At 34.3% G+C, this 7,768-nt stretch overlaps 1 pseudogene; it reads left to right on the top strand.

The window, feature by feature from the left end:
* Positions 1–1,147: 1,147 nt before the first annotated feature.
* LOC139002614 (protein FAM200C-like) lies at positions 1,148–5,034 on the top strand (annotated as a pseudogene).
* The last annotated feature ends 2,734 nt before the right edge of the window (positions 5,035–7,768 follow it).

Raw genomic sequence — 7,768 nt, 5'->3', positions numbered from 1 at the left:
AAAAGGTCAGAAGAATAGTTAGTGAAAAATAAACACCATATTAGAAAAAAAGAGAACAGATTGTCAATTAAAAAATTACTCAGCCTTATGTGAGATTTCCTTTCATTTTAGTTTTTATAACCAAAATAAACTTTATATAATTAGAAAAATTATCCCAAACTATTCCATCTACTAGAAATAAAATTTTATCATTATTCTAAACATCTATGTGGATTTTTCCCTTTGTTTAGGGAATAAAATTACCTCCAATTTCCATCTTAGATTGACTTCTCAAACAAATAACAATGAAAACATTAAAATATTTTGCCATTGGAAAGTTCATGAAAGCAACATGTTAATTTCAGAACAATTTTTATGAAAAAATATAAACAAGTTTCATTTTTCATATACTTAACCTCTCTATTATCTTTATAAATGCTAATATTGAAATAGACTTTCACTGAAAGACTCCCTCAGGGATTCAGAAATGATTTCTGGGAAATCTTAGTTATAACTTCTATTTAGAACCCCAACATGAAACCACAGTTATTTTGTTGTTGTTGATGAATAGAGTAGTTCAAAGTCATTTATTCTACAAACATACAGAGTGAAAAAACACTAAAATTGCCTCTATTTTAAGATGCTCATTTTTCTCCTATTTAGTGGTTTTTAACTTTAAGAACATTGTGTATTAAGGTGTTATTCTAAAGTACATGACTTATCAAAAACAAAATTTTATAATTTATCAGGATTAGTCTATGTATTAATTAGGATTTGGTTATTAAAGCAGAAATTACCCTAGTTCTTCAAATAGTGAAGAGAAAAAGTGGAGTGGGATTTAATACAGGGAACTGGTTAAACAAGTTTTGAAAGAGCAGACCAGACAAACAAGAGAAGCTAAGATGCTCAAGAGCAGCGGAACCTGTGGGTCGTGATCCCTTTGGGGGGTTGAATGACTCTTGCACAGGGGTCGCCTAAGACCATCAGAAAACACATATTTTCGATGGTCTTAGGAACCAAGACACCACTCCTCTATCCGTCTCTAGGTGAGTCTGCCCACATGCAGATATGCCCACATACGAGTACCCAGCGTGATGACATCATCGCGCCAACCCCATCACATACACCCTGTACAAATACAGGTGTATGTGACAGGGTTGGCGCAATAATGTACTTATGCGGACCAGTCACACGTGTAGAGAGCAGCTACTGTGTAGAATGCAGCTGCTGTTCTGAAAGCAGCTACTGTGTTGAAAGCAGCAGTATTGGAGGTAAAATGACACTTCATGAATTATAATTACTGGGTAAATGTAAAATCATGTACTGTAAAATCATCAACTACTGCAAAAAAAAAAATATCTGTACCATGGCAACTTATTCTGGATGCTGATTGGTCTTTTTATATTCAGCTGTGGTTGATGTGAATACTGCCCCCTTGTGATAGTAACAGGTATGTAAAAAAAAACAGAGAATGGTAAATCATAGGAAACTTTAATGAACTGTATTGACTGAACTATGCCATGTATCATCTTTTGTATTATGAAAGCTATTGTTATGTATTATTTTCATTAGCAAACCATCTCATGACAATGGATCGTGTAGAGAAGAAAGTTAAGAAAAAAAAATATAGTAAGGATATTTTACGGTATGGTTTTACCTCAATAATTACAGCAGGAATTGAGAAACTGCAATCTGTTATTTGTTGTGAAGTTCTATCAGCTGAAACTATGAAGCCGAACAAACTAAAATGCCATTTTGATAGCAAGCATCCAAGCTTTGTCAGCAAGGATGCCAACTATTTTAGAAGCAAAGCTAATGGACTCAAGAAAGCCAGACTTGACACTGGGGGCAAGTACCACAAACAAACCGTAGCAGCCGTTGAAGCTTCATATTTGGTGGCTCTCAGAATCTCCAGAGCTATGAAGCCTCACACTATTGCTGAGGATTTACTGTTGCCAGCGGCCAAAGAGATTGTTCGAGTTATGATCAGAGACGAATTTGTTACAGAATTGAATGCAATTTCCTTATATAATGACACTGTCCGCAGAAGAATAGATGACATGTCTGCTGATATTCTTGATCAGGTAATCCAGGAAATTAAATCTGTTCCAATCCCAATATTTAGTATCCAGCTTGATGAATCTACAGACGTTGCAAACTGTTCATAGTTACTGGTTTACGTGAGGTATATTAATGATGGCAACTTTAAAGATGAGTTTCTTTTTTGCAAACCTCTTGAAACGACAACTACTGCACGTGATGTATTTGACACAGTTGGTTTATTTCTGAAAGAGCATAAGACAGTGATGGCGAACATATGACACACATGTCAGAGGTGACACGCGAACTCATTTTTTTGGTTGATTTTTCTTCGTTAAATGGCATTTAAATATATAAAATAAATATCAAAAATATAAATCTTTGTTTTACTATGGTTCCAAATATCAAAAAATTTCTATATGTGACACGGCACCAGAGTTAAGTTAGGGTTTTTCAAAATGCTGACATGCCAAGATCAAAAGGTTCGTCATCACTGGCATAAGATCTCTTGAGAAAAGGTTTGTGGTGTTTGCACAGATGGTGCTCCAGCTATGCTAGGATGTCGATCTGGATTTCAACATTTGGTACTGAATGAGTCACCAAAAGTCATCGGAACTCACTGTATGATTCATCAGCAAATATTAGCAACGAAGACACTGCTACAAGAGTTACAACAAGTAATGAAAAGCATCATAAGTTGTGTCAATTTTATAAAGGTGAGCACTTTAAACAGTCAACTGTTTTCACAACTGTGCAATGAGTTGGATGTGCTGAACAATGCTCTGCTATTTCACATTGAAGTGAGATGGTTGTCGAGAGGAAAAATTTTAAAATGTGTTTTTGAGCCACGTGATGAACTCAAAACGTTTTTTAATCAGAAAGCAAGACCACAGTTCTTAGCACTTTTCGGCGATAAAAGTGAACTGCAGAAAATAGCTTATTTGGTTGACATCTTTGCCATCTTGAATGAGTTAAATTTATTGCTGTAAGGACCAAATGCAACATGCCTTGATTTGTCTGAAAAGGTCTGATCATTCCAAATGAAACTTCAGCTTTGGCAAAAAAAAAATGGATGAAAATAAAATTTACATGTTGCCTACCTTATCTGCTTTCTTTGGGGAACACGACATTGAACCAGACAAAAGGATTACAATGATAATTTCTGTGAAAGAACACTTGCACATGCTTGCAGATGAAATTTCATCATACTGTCCAAATCTACCTGACACCCCATTTGCACTTGCCAGAAGCCCATTCACAGTCAAAGTTGAAGATGTTCCTGAGACAGCACAAGAGGAGTTCATTGAACTTATTAACAATGATGCAGCAAGAACTGATTTCTCTACAATGCCAGTTACAAAATTCTTGATCAAGTGTTTGCAGTCATATCCTGTTCCGTCTGAGACTGTGTTGTGCCTTCTTCTTCTATTTCCAACAACATGTCTTTGTGGAACAGGGTTTTCCAGCTTGTTGGTTATCAAGTCTAAATACTGAAGTAGACTTGTTGTGGAAGATGATCTTCATTGTGTTCTTGCAAAGACTGCCCTGAGAATTTCTGATCTGGTGAGAAAGAAGAAATCTCAACCTTTGCACCGACATTGGTTTTTTACGCATACTGTCGCAAAATGTAGCAATGTAGTTTACTGTTGTTACATTAAGACTGTTACCCGCCGTAACCGGTTTGGCTCAGTGGATAGAGCGTCAGCCTGCGGATTCAAGGGTCCCAGGTTCGATTCCGGTCAAGGGCATGTACCTGGGTTGCGGGCACATCCCTAGTGGGAGATGTGCAAGAGGCAGCTTATCGATGTTTCTAACTATCTATCTCTCTCCCTTCCTCTCTGTAAAAAAATCAATGAAATATAGTTAAAAAAAAAAAGACTGTTACCCGTGCTACACCATGCTTCAAGACAAAATTTCATTTATTTGTAATTAGAAATAAATATTTCACAATATATAATTACATATTGTTTTTGTGATTAATCACTATGCTTTAATTATGTTCAACTTGTAACAATGAAAATACATCCTGCATATCAGATGTTTACATTATGATTCATAACAGTAACAAAATTACAGTTATGAAGTAGCAACAAAAATAATTTTATGGTTGAGGGTCACCACAGCATGAGGAACTGTATTAAAGGGTCGCAGCATTAGGAAGGTTGAGAACCACTGCTCTAGAGATTTGTAAGGACAGCAATCTGCTAATTTAGACAGAGCTGAGAGACACAGATAGAGGTGCTCTTACTAGGGCAGAGAATCTGGAACCATCAAGAGGGAGCTAGAATCATAGCAGGTGATCTCTATCTCACAGCAGGGCTCAGATTATTCACTGGGGGGCAAAGCTCCTGAATTCAGCCAGAGGGACAGAGAAGATGCAGCCACTATGAGACATTCCATGAAGCAAAGAAACTTCTGTTCTAGCCATACCTAACATCATGCTAGGCTAGGGGATAAGGAACTCAGGTAAATGCAAACCTCAGAGTAAGAGTGGTAAAGGGGAAAGGTGTTACAGGCTTTGAAAGCAAATAAACAACTGTTCATCACAGTATAGAAATCCATTTTTTCTCAAATTCATTTAAAAGTAAATTTAAGGCCGCTCCACTATAATTTAGAAAACATTTTAAATTTGTTTTTGAAATTTCACCATTAAAGTTTAAGAACAGTGCTCTCCAATATTATTTTTTGCAATGATAGAAATATTCTATGTCTGTAGTGTCCAATACTGTAAATTACAAGTCACTTGTGGCCATTGAGAATTTGAAATGCAGTTAGTGTAACTGGGGAGGTAGTTTTTAAGACACATGTTGAGTTAATTTAATTTTTTAAAAATTTTTCAGTCATTTATTTTTAAGACCATTTTATTGAGGTATACTTGACATGTAAAAACTGTACATATTAGTCTATACAATTTGATGAATTTGAAGATATGTGTATACCCGTGAAACCACCATGCTCACTACCATCACTACCATTGCTACCATCAAGGCCATGGATATACGCACTATCTCCTAAAGGTTCCTCCTGACTCCTTTATTATTACTATTTTTGGTGGGAATGTTTAACATAAGATCTACCTTCTTAGAAATATTTGAGTATATAATACAGTGTTGTTACCTATAGGTGCTATGCTGTATAGCAGATTTCTAAAACTTATCTTTCATAACTGAAAATTTTGATCTTATTATCATCACCTCCACATTTACTTCTATCCCCAGCCCCTGGAAATCAATATTCTACTCTCTGCTTCTATGAGTTTGATTATTTTACTTTCCACATATAAGTGGGATTCCAACTTTATTGAACTTTCTGTGTATGGCTTATTTGACTTATCATAATGTCCTCTAGGCCAACCATGTTGTTGCAAATAACAGGATTTTCTTCCTTTTTAAGGCTAAATGATATTTAATTGCATGCATATTCCTTATCCAATCATCCATCAATGGACATTTAGGTTATTTTAATATTTTGATTATTGCAAATAGTGCTGCAATTATTTCCATACCTTGGATAAGTAAAAATCATTTGATCATCTTAATTATGGGTAAAAATCACTTAACAAAATTTAACATCTATTTACAATGAAAATTCTCAATAAATTAGATAAAGAAATGTACCTCAATACAATAAGAGCTATGTATGACAAGCCTATAGCTAACATTATATTCAATGGTGAAAAGTTGAAAGCTTTTCCTCTAATATCTGGAACAGGGAAGAATTAAACTCTAACCACTTTTATTCAATTTAGTCCTAGAAGTCTTACACAGGGCAATTGGGCAAGAAAAAGAAATCAAAGGCATCCAAATAAAAAAGAAGTTAAATTGTCTCTAGAGATTGCATCTTTATAGAGAAAACACTAATGGCTCAATGAAAAAACTGTTAGAAGTGATAAATATATTCAATAAAGTTATGAGATACAAAATCAACATATACAAATCAGTTGTATCTATACCCTAACAAGGAATTATTAAAAGAGGAAATGATTCTATTTATGATATTGCCAAATGTTCAGATAACAGAAGTAAAACTAATAAATCACCAAAGAAGTCATTAGTAAAATTTTATTATGCACAAATAAAAAAGAAGAAAGAAAAAACAGTTAATGAACTACAAACAAACAAAAACATGGAATCAATTATCTTACATTTGAATTAGAATTATTGGTGTGATCACATGATTTCTTTTTCTGTCTATAAAAATGTGTACTTCTTATTCATCCACATAAAAGTTTTGTCTATCCTAGTATTCAGGCCATCACACAAATAAATAATTTCTTGGAAAAAAAGAACAAGGACTTGTAGACAAATAGATCATTCCAGTGGGGTAGCGCACGCACACACACACCACCACAATATAACCATGTCTTTAAATACAACTTAATAAACTACAAGCCAATAAAATAAAATAAAAATTTGAGGAAATCTTTATAGATTAAGCACTACTAAAATAAACATGATATAAAGCGTATAATCATTTGAAACTAACAAACTGTATTCTCTTTCAAAAAATAAAGATCTATTAAACATTCATGTATTAGCTACTCAGGGAATTTGCATACTGACTGGGTAATAGGAGATACTATGTAATTATTTTATTTTTTAGATATAAAAATAACACTTTAATTGTGTAATGAAATGGATTTGGGGGTTCAATAATGTAATATTAATAAGTAAAATGTTAAATTCACTTAAAAATAGTCCAACAACAAAAATATACTGGAAGGATAGATGAAAAAAGCACAGCAATATCTTACTTAACTGTTGTTGAAGCAGAATGATAAATTCATGAGCACTCATTTTTTGGGGGGGCGGGTTAGTAAAAGTTTAATGGAAATAAATATGCATGTATTAATGGAAATGTTCTTTCAAGGGGGAAAAAACATGTTTAAAATCAGTGTTTTCTTGGTGCACAGTTCTGCATTTGGCAAAAATTACTCATTCCTTACATATTGGGAAGAAAAAAATGCATAAAATATACAAAACCAAAGCCATTTGTCTCCTAAATATCAGCACCTGCTTATTCACGGTAGAATTATATTATAACAAGATCAACAAATCAGTGACATATGGTGTATCTGCCAGGACACAGAGACAGTTATGTCAATAGGGACTTTTTTTTGCAAAGCTATTCATCATAATAGGTGATTGCCTCAAACATCAATGCATATTATTTGAGTTGAAATAAAATGTAAAATGAACTCAGGGATTACATTCCACCAGGGATCCATTAAGAAAATTACATGGAGGCAGTTGATTATGTATTTCTTAAGAGGAATGAGAGAAATAAAGAATCAAACAGCTTCCTCAAATTTCTTCCCCAAATAGGAAGCCATGTCTTATTTGTCTGTAACCCCAAAGCTTGGAGTAGCTCCCAGGCTTTGAGGTAGTCACCTTGAAAATATCAAAAATAATTATAAGATACATGTTACAGAAATTAAAGTAGTGCTTCTGTGGAAATCATTTAGGCACATTTTAAAAATATGTTTTTATTGATTTTTTTAGAGAGAGAAGAGGGGAGAGGGAGAGAGAAATAGAAACATCAATGAGAGAAAAACATCCATCGGCTGTCTCCTGCTCACCACCTATTGAGGGTTGGCCCACAACCTGGGTATGTGCCCTAATTAGGAATCTAACCTTTGACTTCTTGGTGGATGGGAGGATGCTCAACAACTGAGCCACACTGCCTGAAAAATTTAGGCATTTTTGAAAAGCTCAACATTTGCTTTGAAAATAAGCACTCTAGAACTTGA

Source organism: Myotis yumanensis, unplaced genomic scaffold (genome assembly GCF_028538775.1).
Source record: "Myotis yumanensis isolate MYYU_CA2020_CCGP unplaced genomic scaffold, mMyoYum1.0.hap1 SCAF_2, whole genome shotgun sequence".
Taxonomy (NCBI): domain Eukaryota; kingdom Metazoa; phylum Chordata; class Mammalia; order Chiroptera; family Vespertilionidae; genus Myotis; species Myotis yumanensis.
This window is presented reverse-complemented; position numbering and strand designations above follow the sequence as displayed.